The sequence below is a fragment of the Eulemur rufifrons genome, chromosome 19, assembly GCF_041146395.1.
Source record: "Eulemur rufifrons isolate Redbay chromosome 19, OSU_ERuf_1, whole genome shotgun sequence".
Classification (NCBI taxonomy): domain Eukaryota; kingdom Metazoa; phylum Chordata; class Mammalia; order Primates; family Lemuridae; genus Eulemur; species Eulemur rufifrons.
The window spans coordinates 98,293,245-98,309,030 of NC_091001.1; the positions used below are offsets into that span (position 1 = coordinate 98,293,245).

Genomic DNA, 15,786 nt, shown 5'->3' on the forward strand with positions numbered 1-15,786 from the left:
GAAGCCTGACAAATAAGACAGGACCCGCGCCTCCTGTGAGACAATTCTGTTCAGAGGAGATGGGAGGGTACTGGATGTTTCAAGCTGTTCTAGAAAGCAGTGAGTGATCCATTCTCCAACCACGGTGTCTGCCAGTCCTGGCCACGGTGCTGGCCACAGGAGGAGAGGTTAAAAGGCTAAAAGGGGCCTCTCCTCGGGCTGGTTACCGCAGTTATTGAGAAATGAGCACACACAGGGGCCGCTGTGGCTTCTTCTACCACGGGGCCCAGCCGCAGAGGTTTGTGCAACATTCCAGATGTGTTACAGGGACCAACATCTCGCAACTCCACCCTGTTCCTTGAAGCTCCCAACTCAGGCGGCTCTGGTTGCCTGAGAAGCAGCACTGAGACTGCAGGACTTCGAAGGCTGGTTGTAGTGTGGGTGCTGACAATGTCTGTGGCGCCCCTGCCCAGAAGAAAGAAGAATAGAGCAGTAAGAGAAGGACACCCTTGGGGGTCTGTCCCAGCATGTGGGTCTCAGGGCAGGTCTTTGAAATGGTCCTGCAGGTACAGGGTGGGCTGCTGGCCTTGCTAGCAGGGCGGGAGAGGAGGAGCTCTAGGCAGAGCTAACCCAGCCCTAAGGACCAACCCACACAGCCAGGGTTCATGGCCTTTGAGCAGAGCCCCTTCCCCAGGACGGAGTTCTCCAAGGGCCCATGGCCAGGAGGCTGCAACATCTCCCCTGATGAGACGTGCAATAGGCCTATTAGAAGAGGGAAATTCAGGCAGAGTGTCCCGAAGACATCCCCTCCCGCTCCCTCCTCAGTGCCCTTGGTTTGGCCTCCAAACACCACTAACAAACGTAACTACACCACGAACTGGCCACCAGGCAGCCTCTGCTCTGCAGCCCCTGGAAGCGCCTCCTGGGACCTGCCCCCGGTGAGCAGGTCCCCAGCACCCACAGTCTTGCTGGAGAGGCACGGGTCACACAGAAACAAAGGCCAGACAAGTGTCAAGAGGTTCCAGCTCTTAGCAAGAGGGGGTGGGACATCCTGGCTGAGAATGAGAGCTCTCATGTCACCCACCTGAACTCCAGACCTAGGCTTTCTGGTTCAGTGGCCTTGGGTAAGTTGTTCAGCCTCTCTAAACCTCAATTTACTGCTCTGTAGTGGGGATAACAGCAGTACTTACAACCCCAAGGTTGCTGGGAGGATTCCAGGAGGCAATGCTTGCAAATTGCTTAGCACAGCCCTTGGCGCTTGGTCAACACGGAAAGCAGAGACTAAATCCTGCCTGCACTGGGGGAGGGCAGGCGATGCCTTTGGTCAGGGGTGGTGGGGAGGGCTTCCGAGGGGAGGCGTGGCCTGAGCAGGGCCCTCAGGGACGCCCCAGGGACACCAGAGGTGGGGAGGGGGCTGCCCTTCAGGAGGCAGCTGCAGCGCTGTGCCGCCCTCGCCCGCACCACGCCTCATTCTAAATGGATTATTGTTTATTGGCAGCTTATCCCATCTCTCGGGTTATGAATTATTTACCAGATAATGACTTCATAATTGTTAATGACAGATGCCCCCAGGACGGGCTGACATAATTTCTGAGGCCACAGTGCTAATTGTGGTAGAGCCCAGAGGTCCTCACATGGCCACATCCAGAGGGTCACGCCTAGGGACAGAGCCTGACCGACCAATCACGAATCCAAGCCCTCGTGACACAGAGAAGAAATGAGATCCCAAGAGGGGCAGGGACATGCTTCCAGGTCTCAAAGCCAGTCAGTGGCAGATGGCCGCTGATGACCATCTGCGTCGGGACCACTGGATCCCACTGTGTGCTAGCGGTTCGGGTCCTCTTCAGGGGCTGTGACAAGTGCGTGAGATCCCCCACCAGGACCTTCTCTGTGGCCCATGGAGAATCGGAACAGGAGGCTGCCCAGTGGCTGTGTGGGGTCTCGGTAGGCTGGGGACGGCCGCCTCCCTGAGCGCACGAGTCCCCTGCTGACTGAATGCAGCAAGCGAAGGCTGCGGGAGACTGACGCGGCGGAGCACGGGAGGTGGGCACACAGCACCGTCCTTGAAGGTGCATCTGGTCCTGAAGAGAGTATGGGTTAAGTCCATGACCCAGCTGGGCCCCAGCCCTTCAGAATAACAGCAAACCCGTGTATGGTGCTACAGTCCATGCACGATCCCAGGTGCTTTTTTGCGTTTACTCATTTAGCCCTACACCCACCAGCTGAGGTAAGCATTATTCCCTACTTTGCAGATGAAGAAACAGAGGCACAGGGAGGTTAAACACCGTATGGGAAGTCTCACGGCTGGTAAGGGGCAGGGCTGGGATTAGGACCTGGGCAACTGTGCTCGTGGCCACTACCCTCTGCCGCTCACTATAAAGGTTGCCTTCCTGCCTGCCTGAATGAATGGATGAAGCCTGTGAGGACCCGGCGAACATGGAGTGCAGCTTTCCAAGCACGGCTGGAACATGGAGTGCAGCTTTCTAAGCACGGCTGGAATGCGAATTGAGCATATTGAGACTCTGGGTTCTAGCAAGGCCCAGGAGGCCTGTCTTCCTCTTGGACCCTGCACCGTGCTTGGAACAGTGGGAAGGAGAGCTCTGGGCTGGGCGCGTGGTGTCCCAGGGGGCAGTGGCCTCGAGGGCAGGGTCAGTGCATCACTCTCTGCTTAGGTGGGTGGACGTGAGCTGCTCTGACGGGTGTGGCTGGCCTCCGTCACGCACAGGTTAGACAGGTTAAATGAACTGCTTCTGATCATTCATTCACCCTGGAAATATCAGAGAGCCTTTTTTTGCGAGCTTTGGGGAGGGACCCAGTGACTGAGACACAGCTCCTGCCCTCAAGCAACTCCCAGCAGTCTCCCAGTGACTGGGAGGGACGGGAAGCTGAGGGGCCCAGGAGCATAGCCAGAGGCTGTGGGAACTGAGTTTTTCCATTCATAATTCTTTTTCGGTGTTTGTATGTGCTCAGCGCTGCAGGGCTGCCCTCCTGTCCGCAGAGAGCTCACAGCTTTGGGGGATGAGTCTTGGGCACACTAGGCAGTGAAAGGACCACCCTGGACCAAGAAGCAGCAAGAACTAAGTGGGTGCCAGGGAGAGAAACAGTGTGAAGGCATCGGAGGAGAGAGAGCTCCCGAGGTGGGGGGGGGTGTGGCCTGGAGCACTGTGCCAGGAGGAGTGTAGGCCTGGGACAGGCTCTTCCGGGAGACTTGGGCTTTTCAGGGCAAAGTGCTCCCAGGTGGGATACCAGCAGGCAGGGTGAGTTAGGAAGCACAAGAGTCCAGGGATGGGAGCAGGGGGCGTGCAGAGGCCAGCAGGTGTGAGTCAGATTTCTTTTATCCGATTCTCCAAGTCAGTAGCTACAGCCCAGCGCATACCTGTGTGAGATGGTGGAGCACTTTGGATGCATTTCAGAAAGCCTTGAACTGGTGCTAAATAAATAATTGTAGTGTTTATTCTGAGATGGAGAGACAGGACAGCTCCTCTCCGCGCTAATGGGCGGGCGAGGCTCTCTGGCTGGCTGGGGGCTGCCTCACGCACGTCCCTGAGCACTGATCTCGGAAGGGGCCTGGAAAGCGCCTCTGTTTTCTCACTTCCATTTCCCACTCTCAGCACCTGCCTGTGTACTCGCAGAAGAGGGGCCGGGTTAATTGTTACCTCCTGTGCTGTTACTAGGTTACTTTGTAAAAGCAGAGATGTGCTTTTAATGATTTTTTTTGTTGTCGCTACCTTACGAACAAGATGCTTTTATCTAAATGAGTTGCTACAAATCAAAGGGCGGCCCGTGAGGATTGCTAGGCTGCGCGTGTCTTACACGGGCGAGCTCCAGCTCTGCGGATGAGGCTTCATCTCCTCATTCTCTCAAACACGTACTGGCAGCTGTCATTAACGAGCCTCCGAGTGACCGAGATGAGAGGACTCAGGAACAAGTGGAGTGGTCTCCACCTGTGATGGTGATGCTGAGCCTCGTTCCACGTGGCTCAGGAGGGTGCCGGACTGGGTCTGGCCGACTCATGGTCCTTAAGCCTCTTGGATCATGGTGGGTGGGAAGAGGACAGCCCCTATGTGACCCTTTTGGTTTTCTTCCTGGGTGGGGGTTGGGACCACACTGAGGCTCAGCAGATGGCCATCCAATGCCGGGCTTGACACATAGTATGTGCTCCACTAGTGCTTGTGGAAGGCAGGTAGGCACATGATTGATATTTTTGGCTTCAGCATAAAAAGTGGCAGTTGATATGGGGTGAGAGGGCCCTCTGGATTAGGAACCAGGAGATAGGGTCTCTAGTTTCTGCTCTGCTTTGATTGGCTGTGTGACCTTGGGCAAGACACTGGCCCTCTCTGGGCCTTGGTTTGCTCCTTGGTACAATACATGGCAATAATAATCCCTCTCTGTCTACTTGCTAGGGTCCTTCTCAGGACCCAGGAGAGGTAAGTATGTGAAAACACTTTGCAAACTAAAAGCACTGGATCACAGGAGGTAACATGACGTAAGTCATACTTGTTTGGCCTTTCATGTTCTAACAAATTGGGGGTGGGGTGGTGGTTGCCAAGGAGTCTCTGTTTTGGGGTCAGGGAGTGCACGGAAGCTTGGCTGCGAGAATGGCTTGGCCAGCTATGTCCCCATTATCAGGAGGCTTGGCATGGCATTCAAGGCCCATCACTGCTGAGACCCAACTATCTTTCCAGCGACATATCCCAATTCTTAGCACTTATGCTCTGATCTCTCTGGTCCTTTTATATCTTCAGGCCTTTGCACAAGCTGTTCCCATGCTCCCATGGAATGTTCCCTGTACACACAGATATGCATATGGACTTTGATGTCCAGCTTAAAGTAACCTCTTCACTGAAGCCTGAGGTTTTGACCATCTCCCTCAAATGTATGCTCTGGGTCAGGGGATTTTGTCTCACATGGTGACTGTGATATCCCCGGTGCCTAGAACAATGCCTAGCACTATAGTAGCTGCTCAGTAAATACCTGTCAAGTGAATGAGTGGTTTTTCTATAGCACTTTTAATAAATTTTTCTTGTTGCATTTATCACATATTTATCGCACAAGAATTGATCATGTTTATCACAAAAGAATGTGTTTACTTGCTGGTCTCCCCACTGGACTAAGAGCCCCTTGAGGACACGACTTTGGTCTGACCCCTTTGGATCCCAATAAGAACAATGTACAGTGTGGCTGCCGATACGTGTTGAAGGAACAAATGAATGAGGGCTCAGACACCCTTTTGTTTCACCATGTGCTGGGTATGCAACCTATGGCCCCGAATACTCCTGGTACCATCTGTCCTGTTGCAAGAGAGTGAAGGGGGAGGGGGAAGGAGAGAAATTTATGATTAGAAGAGTAAAGCTTAAAAGTTTTTTTGAGTGGCTTTCGAGTATGAATAAATGAGATCACCAATAAGGGTCCACAAATTTTGGAGCCTGGTCACTCCATATATGCACACATGGTACTTCCCTGAGCAGGGCGCTGGCAGAGCCACTACTAGCCTAATTCGGTATTTTTGTGCAAATTAGAGTCGCCCCTCCCTCCGAGCTCTCAAGGGCACAGCAAAGCTCCCAGCGTGCAGGCTGGGCGTCAGCCCCACGCCTCCTCAGCCAGATGCCCTCGTGGAGGACACAGACCCACAGCCGTTCCCGGCAGCCCTGGCCACTGGGGCAGGTGCAAGGTAAGCAAGGAGACCGGCTGCTTGGAAAATCAAATTTTGCCACAAAAATAAACTCTGAGGTTTGCAGAGAAGCTATTTCTAGCCCAGGTGCCAAATGAGGTTCTACAGCTAGACTGGACTGCTGTGTGCCCCTCCACCCCACCTGCGTTAGCTCAGAGACTGCCCTGTGCATGCTGTTCCTAGCCCCTTGGCTTCCAGGATTCGGAAAGATTCCGCGTCCTGCCCTGGGCATCGCCTGCCTTTTGCCAACAATCTCTGCCTGCTGCTCAGCGTGTGGACCAGAATGGCAGAGGCGGTGGTCCCAACTGGCCGCCGTCCTGGGCCGGGTGATGCCCTGGTGGCCCAGCCCCAGCCATCCCTGGCCTCTCACCAGTCCTGTTTCAGCACTGCAGATGGTGTGAATGGAGCCAGCCTCTCCTATGGGGCCTTGGAGGGCTCTCGGCAGACCTGGTTGCAATTCCCCCTTGTGGGATTACCAGAATGAGGCCACTGACCTGGCCTGAGGCTGGCGAGGGGGAGGCTCTGGCCCTCTTCTGGGAAGCCTGACTGGGGTGGGAGCTGTGCCCAGGTCCCAGCCCGAGAAAAGCAGGGACCTTTCTATTCTGTTTGTTTTCACCTCCCCGAGTTCCAGAAAGGATTGCAGGGGACCTAAAAGGATACATTAAGACATCATAAATCAAAAGTAGGAGAGAGAATAACAAGTGTAGGAGCAGGAAATGGAGCAGGGAATGTCGCCTACAGAAATCCTATTTAGAAAGTCCCATGCATGGGCTACAGGTGGGCCACAAATTTGCCTCCAGGCTTGGCAGTGCTTCTGGCCTTAGCTGCCCACTGGAATCACCTGGGGAGTTTACAAAAATACTAATGCCTGGGCCCACCGCACACAGATTTTGATCTCATTGATCTGGTATGTAGCCTGGGTGTGAGGAATTCAGAACTCTCCCTAGGTGACTTTAATGTGCAGCCAGGTTGAGAGCTACTCTGATCTATTACAGCGCGATTCATGGATCTGTGAGCCACTGTGACAATGGCTTGGGAGAAGAATATGCCTGTGCTGGAATCAGAGCTACTTCTCCCAAGGGCCCTAGCCAAGGAGTCACAAGTGACAGGATCAACATGAACTGTCACAAAATCCTAAATGCGGGCACATCACCGTGATCTGCAGGGCAGCAGATGTTCTAGAATCCTGTAGAGTTCATGTATAAGCCTCTGGGGTGGAATGGGCGACATGAACACAGTGTGACATGGCCGAGGTACCCAGCTTTCGGATGGCTTGATCGAGGGGGTAGATTTTAGAGTATCTGAAAGAATAGATGGATTATCCATCATCTGGGAATAATGTTTTGCAAAATCTCTATAACTTCCTTCTCAATTCCTCAAGGCACAGAACTCAGGAATTTGGTATCACCTTTAAGTTGAAAGTAGTGGTTAAAGTTCTAAAACACACTGATACCCAATCTCTTGAGAACAATTAAATCAAACATCTGGGGGAAGGACCCTGGCATCATCTGTAGTTTTAAAGCTCTGCAGGTGATTCCAATGTGCACCGAGGGCCGGGCTCTGCTGGCCCAGGTGGCACCGTTCCTCCCCTTAACCTCTCACTCTTCTCCCGAGAGGTGGGAAGGTCAGTGTCATTCCCGTTTTACAACTGGAAAGACCAAGGCTCAGAGGTTCTATAGGGCTTGCCCAGAGTTAGTGGTAGAGCTGGGACTAGATGCCAGGGGCCTGCCTCCAATCCCAGGGTCCCCTCCACCACACTGCTCATGGGGACACTGTGTGTGGCCCTGTGACCTCCGAACTGAATAGAATCATCTGGCCCCACGAGGTGTGCATGGACTGGGCCCTGGGCTGGGCCTGTAGAGAGGAAAGGATGTCCCTGTCCTCAAGGAGCTCAGGGTCCAGGAAGGACAGTGAAAAGCCCGAGGCAAAGAAGATTGAGATTCAGAGCCAAGGCGGGAGCAGGCGGAGGTGTCCCTCATAGAAGGGGTCATTGGGCAGCAAAGCAGCAACTCCTGACGAGGAGCCTTTGGAGAAGGGTCTGGGCCTGAGGACAGAGGTGCCATGTGGGAGTCAAGCCTGGGGACAGCTGAAACAGGGCAGTAGCGATGGCTGGAGCCAGGGAGCTGAGGACACCCCTCACTTACAGGAAGGAGGCGGCAGAGGAGCTGGAGGCCCGCGGTCCACCCGCAAGAGGGAGAGCAGCTCCGTTTCCCCACGGACTGGAGCGGGGTAGGGGAGGCCACTGGCTGATCCCGAGGTGGACGGGGCAGGCTGGAGGTCTTGAGGCCCTCTCAGTGGAAAGCTATGGAACAGTGGCAGGGTGCTGGCAGGAATGGGCCAGTGGTCTCAAATGACACCTGTGCAGGGCCGAGGGCTCGGCTAAGGCTCTGCCGAGGGATATGGGTCCCAGCCAGTTGGTGGGGCCCCATATCTGAGCACCCCAATGCCTGGTGGGGGAAGGGCTGTGGAGGACCCTAGTGTGGCCAGGAAAGGCAGCAAGAGTCAGAGGACAAGAGGGTGGCAAAGTATCCGTGTTGGCCAGAAGCCCGAGATGTCTGCCCTCAGGTCCATCCTTGGGGAGGACACTATGGAGGCCACACGGGAATGGAGAAGGAAGCCAGGGAGGGGAGGAGGGCCCAGATGGCTCCAGGAAGCAAGGCTGTCCCAGCGCCAGAGTGAAGGCAGGCAGGGGACAGGAGAGAGTGGCCAGAGAGGGTGCCTGCAGGACCGACCCGGGCAGTGCAGCTGTGGTGAGCCCGGGGCACGGCCAGCACACGGTGTGCTTTGATGGAACAGCCCCAAGTCCTATCAGCTCCGGAGACATTTGCAATGACCTTGAGGATGCAGGGGGCAGGCAGGGCATTTTGTCCGCTGAGAACAGTGGGGTGAACAGCCCGGACAGGCAGTACTGAGACAGTCCCAAGGAGGAAGGCAGGGGCGCCGCACAGGGGGGCTCCAGCACTAGTGAGGGTCCGCACTGCCTGGCACCACCGCCAAAGCCCCAGGTGTCCGCTAAGGCCCAGCCTGTGGTCCTGCACAAACCCAGTCCTCAGCTCAACTTCCCACCCGCCCCACCATGCAGGTTTCAGATTTCACTCCTGCTCGCTCACCCTTGGTTACTTGGGTGGTTTTCATCAAACTGCTGAAAAGCAGAGAGCAGCCCTCTGTGCTCCTGAACCGGCCAGCTCAGGAGCAGGTTACACAGAGCCTGGCGAGCTGGCCCAGTTTCCACAGTAAGCCGATAGGTTCTGCCACTGATCACCAGGCCACAGTGGGTCTCAGAACCTTCTTATCTTCTTGGGAATCAATGGGCTCATGTAAGGGGAGAGCACATAGCAGCACTAGGCCATGCATGGGGGGTGCCCTCGGGCGCGGTCCCGGCTGCAGTGGGGCCACGTGTTTACTCCAAGCCCAGCAGGCGCTGGTGGGGGCAGTAGGGGCAGAACCAGAGATGGCTCAGAGGGGATCCCCATCCTCCAGGCACTCGCTGAGTCTTAGGGAAGACAGACATGGGTCTGGGGACACCAGTCTGGGGGACACAGAGACTGAGGCCCACAAAGGGTGCATCCTACCAGGCATGCCTGTTGAGACCACCTTCAGGGTCCTCCCATCCTTCTTGGGGGCTGGGATGAATAAGAGCCATGTGTCACCCTGTATCAGCAGCAGGGAAGAGAAGACCCCAAGCTAAGGGCCACCATGTGAGACACCAAGACCCACTGCCATGGGGGCTCTCTATCCCCTTCCCTCCTGCCACAGCGTCTAAAGCTCGAAGGCATATCCAAGGAAAGCTGACTTCTGTGAACAGCATCTTCCAATCTTTTCTCTGCCCCCGTCTGGGAGCTGGAAATGCTACAGTCACCAAACCGAGGCTTAACTGTCTATTTTCCAACTCCTGTTCTCTGACCCGACAGACACGGAGGCAAACCACTCCCCAGTGTCTGGGATAACTAACAGGGACAGCTGTCCCCAGTCAGTGGTGCCAGTAGGTGTGTGCCAACAGCCCACCAGCTCTCTAGGTCAGGAACCCATCTGTCCTCCTCTGGCTGCCCCCACTGGGCTGCTGGGTGGCGGCAGGCTGGATGCACAGCGGGGTGGGTGGCAGGGCTTCTCCCACGTCAGTGGCTGATCCCGACCCAGGCCTCTTCCCACTTCCTGCTGACAACCACGGCTTCCTGCAGCCTGAGATCCTAGCGCCATATTTTCTCCTCTCTGTGCAAGGGCTCTGGCAGTGGAGGGCCATCCTCAATCCCACCGTCTCTGCGTCCACAGAGAAAGCTCTCTTACAGCAGAGAATCTGGACATGGCGGGGACTCTGTGGGTCTGATGCTTTGCCCCAGCTGCAGAGGGAAGCTGGGGCTCAGGCCACAGTCGGCTCCCGGCAGAGATCAGGAAGCTCCCGGACAGAGAGCACCAGGGCAGGGCGCTGAGAATAACGCAGTGCTGGGGCCGCTATGGCCTGTGCTCACCTGGCACCAGGCCCTGTGTGTTGTGCAGACGCAGCTTTGGCCCATGGACTCCCAAAGGGTCAAGTGCCACCAGGACATGCCAGGCTGGGCCAGCTCAGCCTCCACTGTCCTGAATCCCAGGCCCAGGCCCCATCCCTTCCATGGGGCGAGTGTTGCCAACGCCAGCTCCAGGCCTGCCTGCGTGTGCGGGTGCATTCCTGGCCCGCAGGCAGGGAGCCAGAGCAACCTTGCGGATTCTTTTCAGAAGATCTTGCCCTCCCAAGGTAGGCCACATCCCAGCTGCCTGAACCTGGTTTGAGAACCTGGAATCAAAACTTCTATAAATCTAACCCCAGGAAATAATCAAATGACTGTGCAAAGATACATATGAAAAAGCATTTGTGGTGGCATTATGTGTAAATGACATAGATTTCTATTTACTGACATAAAAATATACCTTGACGTATTGAGTCAAAATAACCTGTTACCAAGCAGTATCTACAGTACAATGCGCGTGTGTGCATGTATTCTCTACGTATGTGCGTAAGAAAAGGCTAGAGAGAGACCTGAAATGGTTATCTCTGGGGAATATGATTATAAGTCATTTATATAATTTAGCTACTATCTTTTAAACTCTTTTTACGATGAACAAATAATATTCTCATGATCTTTAATAATACACTTTAACAACAAAAAAGTTCAATTATAAAACTTAAATTTGCTAAATTACAAAAGAAAGAAGAATGACAGTGTTGGAGGAGCTACAGGTCACCCGGCTGCTGGCCACCCCCAGGTCCAACCTCCTGGGGAAACCCAAGACCCAGGTAAGGGAAGAAGTCACCTGATCTCCTGGGTGGATCCCGGGAGGGCTGAGGCCCAGATGGCCTAGCTAAGCCTCGTACCAGCGGATCACAGGCCTGTGGTAAAAATCTCGCTGACCAAAGGGCGAGGGGGCCAGCTACACTCTCCTCCCTTCCCTCAGACATGGCGTGTGAGAGCAGGGAGCCGGCTTTGCCCAGGCCTCAGGCCTCTCTTATTTCCAGGTGAGCTGAGCAGAGACCTACCTTGCGCCGCCCGTCTCTGGCAAGCTCTGGATTCGTCCCCAGGATGTAAAATCCTCGATGGCCACCAACACTTAGCAAAGCGTGAGCATCACCAGGAAGCCAGACAGTCTAGAAAGAGAAGGGAAAAGAGTGGGGTTGGGGTGGGGAAAAGGTATCATTTTCTGCAAAAAGATCCAGTTTGAGTTCTTAGAGGAGTCTCACCCCGAATGGATGCTAGTCTCGGCCTTGGATTGCCCCGATGTGAGCTGCCTGATGTGGACGGTCTCACCCGGGGGACCCCAGACTCTGCCTCACACGCAGATAACGGGGCGAAGTGAGTAGCAGAGTAATCCAAGTGGCAGCCACCAGGTACCCTGCCCCGTCCCCACGCACACAAAGCCCTAATCCCCACCACTGAGCCACTGACACTGAATAAGACTGAGAACAATGGCATTGTCTTCTGCCTAATCCAAACTAAGGAACTCCAGCAATGGGGAAAAATAAAAAATTTAAGTCTTTAATCTAATGCTGAAAAGGACACAAGCTCTAGAATTACAAAAACAAATCATTACTTCTTTCAGACAATGGGCAAGAAGACCTTGAGGAGGCAAAGAATAGGTTCCCTGGAGAAAATTTTTTTAAAAAAAATTATAGATTTAATAGCTGGCAGATAGAGGCTATCTATTATGGGGAGGCAGGGCCATTCCTAGTCCCCTCTTTTAAATGTAATGTATGAGAAAGTCATCTTCACGACGGGAAATGGCATTCTCCACTACAAAAATGCACGACTGTCATTACCTGGGAATCAATATATTTTTTTAAACTGGATATATCATTATCAATTGATTTTCCTTTTTCCTCTTAGCACTCCAGAGTCCTGGGTAGCAGGGGAAAGCTTTAATGTTATGTGAAGGATTTGGACAGGTAAATAAGTTATTGTAAACTGATTCCACCTTATGGCCGGCTGCTCCCCGACAACAAGACGGGGCTCTCTCAGACCCTCTCAACCTAAGCTTTTTCAGCTGCCACTGACAGAGACACACGTGGGCCACATCAAGTAGCCATTTCAAAGCTGAAGGTGGCAAAAATATATTATTTTTCCCAAGGATAGAGCGTTCCCTTTACGATGAAGAAATAACCTCCGTGGGGAAGCAAAGGAAGCCAACGTCACCATTTAATTTTGACACAGAGCCCAGGTGGTGAGTACATTTCCTCCACCAAGCCTACGGGATGCACGAGGATCAATTGATCACTTTAGCCATGAGGTGCTGGCAATACTGGGGATAAGAAGACGACCAGTGTATTTCTGGGACAGATCCTGGGCAGGTATGTGTTGGTGAAAAGGGAGAGGTCTGGGAGACGGGGGTCAAGCCATTTTTAGGTTCTCAAGAATCTCATTCATTTATTGAATAAATATTCACTGGGTGCCTGCCATGTGTCAGGCAATGATCTAGGCACATATGTGAATAAAACAAATATTCCTGCCCTCATGGAGCTCATACTCTAGACGGTGGAAACATAAAATATATGATAAACTTTAGAACTAAGGGAAAACTGTTAGCGCGTTGGAAGGTAGTAGGTGCTACTTATTTGAGAAGAACGGAGCAGCGTGGGGGCTGTGCTGGAGGATGGGGTGGTGCAGTGTAAACAGGGTGGGCAGGTAACAGGGTGACACGTGAGCACAACTTCGAGGACATGAGCGGTAGGTCATGCAGGACTCTGGGCTGGGCGGAGCGTTCCAGGCAGAGGGAAGAGCCGGTGTCAGCACCGAGGGGGAACATGATTGGTGTGTTCCGGGGTCAGCAAGAAAGACACCGTGGCTGGATGACGGAGACCATAGGAGGAGGTGAGTGTCTCCATTGTGTAGGGCCTCGCAGGCTGCTGTAAAGGCTGCTAACTTGGAGCCCAAGATCCCAGCTGCCATCTTTGGAAGGGGCTCCCCAAACTCTCAGAGGTCAGTATCAGGTTAACCTGCTTCCCTTCTCCTCAGCCCAGATGGCTCGACTGTCTTCCACCAGCCAACGCTGCATCCCACTTGCAACGAGGCTGTACCGATGATGGGCACGACGCAGGCCAGACAGGAGCACTGAGGGGCAGAAAAGGGAAGGGAGCACAGGGCTGTCCGCCTGTCCTGATGACAACGGCCTTGCCCTTCCTACTCTGTGGTCCCCAGAGGCCACTTCTAGAGGAGGTAACTGAAACTGTCCTGAACAAAAATAAACCACATGCAAAGCTGAGTTCTTTGGGACTTTTCCCTCATGTGCTAAGGAAAAGATCTTGATGAACGGACACGTTGGCCATTACAGACTGTGCTGGGTGTCTTCTGTTTGCCCCACCCTGTTCTGTGCCCTGGGGGCCTCACCTGACCACCCTTCCAGCTCTGAGACCCTCTGACTTCCGGTTAGATTCAGCTCATGCAGGCACCTGCAGGACACCGGGGATTGGGCTGGGGTTGGGGATTTATTCCCCTATTTCCCTCCTTCAGTGTCTTTCGGCTGAAGGTCATGGCCCTCTTTGGGGGACAGGCTGAACATGGCTCTGTCTCTGGGTCCAGCGATAGCTCCCTCCTCTGCCCGGTTAGGCTGAGAGGCGGTAATTTCCCTCAGCCACGTTAGAAGCCCTGGGTAGGGCTCTATGGCCAGTTCTTTATACTGCGCCTACTCCTTTGTGGATAGTCCTTTTATTTAACTCTCGTCAAATTACACATTTGAATGTGTCTCTTTCCTTTCAAGGCCCCAACAGATGCATTTGCAGAGAGGGTAAAAGCAGGACTTTGGAATCAGACAGATCTGATTTAGAATTCTAACACAGCCACTTAGTTTTGTGACACCAGGTAAGTTATTTAATTCCTATGAACCCTTGTTTCCCATTCTAAAAACTAGAGAACCTTACATAATCCTCCTCCTCCCCCACTCACACCACAGTCTCAGCATTGCTGTCACCCACTCGAAGTCCCAGGGCAAGTGGCACCTGCTTCACGACGCCTTTGCCCACCCCAACCACAAACTCTTCCCTTGAGGGGTTTCCAACTGTTCTCAGCTCACGTGTGGCATTAGTGGCTGTCTCAGATTTTATTTACATTTTCACATCTTCCCTTCCTTGCTCTCTTTCCTCCTCCCTGACCTCCACTCCTGTAGTTAGATCCTGAGCTTCCTGAGAAATAGACATCATCTGTTTGAATCTCTGATCCACAGCACGCATCCCACGGTGGTGTATAACAGATCCTTGACTCATTATTTTTTCTTCTTAGGAGGCGTATAAGATACATCCACGCACATAAACACATTCTATTAATACTCTAATGAGATGCACGGTATTTAAAGGGATTTTAAAATAAATTACTAGAACTGATTTCTAGTAATAATTTTGTTCCCAAGTGAACCTTATGTTTCCAAAGATCATGGCTTGGGAAAATGAATCTCAGGAACGAACCCACAAAATCACAGGCAGCTAGGTAAGGTTCTCTATCTTCAGGTGAGACGAAGAGCTCCCCTGGAGCTTTTAGGGCTTAATTTTGGACATCTCTGGTCAAAATGACCCTTACCCTTTCACTAATTTCATCATCAAAGGACAGTTTACAGTCTTCAGGAAAATAACATTAAAAAAACAACGGACAGGGGACTATTTCTTTAAAAATAACAGTAGGTAATCAGTCACTGCAGGTGAAAAGGCCCTTATGACCTTCACCTTCCCAAGGAGCTTAAGAGATGCTAATTGACTTTGACAGGGCATTAAGACCAAGATGAAAGCAGGACCCTTGAATGGGCTGTTTGGGTTAAATGCTGGGAGAGCTTCAAACTTAAACTAAAGGAAAATGTTGAGATGCATTCTAAGTTTATAAAGGAAGACGATTCCTGACATGAACCAAATTGATTGCCAAGAGAATGATAAGCAAGGGCCCCAAGATTTTTTACTTCTCTACAAAAGACACCAATGTTTGTTTGTTTGTTTATTTTATTTTGGAAAGAAACTGCCTTCAGAGAGGAGAAACCAATTAGAGAGTCTCCAGTTTGATGCAGGATCAGAAAGCAGCCCTGCCTGGGTCTTGACCACGCTCCCCAATTACAGTCCCAGAGTCCAGAAGTTCAGCACCCCCCAGCAAAGTGGGAAACAAACAGTCTTTCTTCCTTAGAGAAGAAAAGCAAAGCAACTCAAGGCTGTAAACCACAGGGAGAAAACCATCTCCCCAGCCCACCCTCCTGGTAGCCCAGGCTGGGCATTCCAGGCACCAGACAACGGTCTCGAATGTCTGCTCCAGATCTAACCTGCAAGGAGAACTCTCATTCATATCCTGTTTCTTTTAAGAAGAGAGAAAACCAGGCCATCCATTAATAATATCAACCGTGGGCTCACCAAGGCCTGCAGGCATCTTGCCAACACAAAAATAAACACTCCTAGAAGGTTTATCCATCAGGTTCAGGACAGTTCGTGGGCTGAGGGGTATGGAAGGCACTGCTTTTAAAAGGGGAGAATGAAGGTGCAAAGATGCAGTACATTATGGGAGTCCATCTAGCACGAGGCAGAGACTTCCTATTCCATTACGGAGCCAGAACGGGCCATTGATGAGATCCATTACTTATTTTCAACTGCTAGGATGCACCTCCTGGCAAGCTTTTTCGTGGGCATGAATTCGTCCAAGAAAGATAGT

General features: G+C 52.7%; 1 protein-coding gene across 1 annotated transcript in view; it reads right to left on the bottom strand.

The window, feature by feature from the left end:
- Positions 1–15,786, bottom strand: part of KLHL29 (kelch like family member 29) — a 287,072-nt gene that overhangs the window by 197,169 nt on the left and 74,117 nt on the right. The window contains exon 2 of the mRNA XM_069494807.1: positions 11,160–11,267. The gene's annotated coding sequence lies outside the window, so the exon portion shown is untranslated. The remainder of the gene's footprint in view (positions 1–11,159; positions 11,268–15,786) is intronic.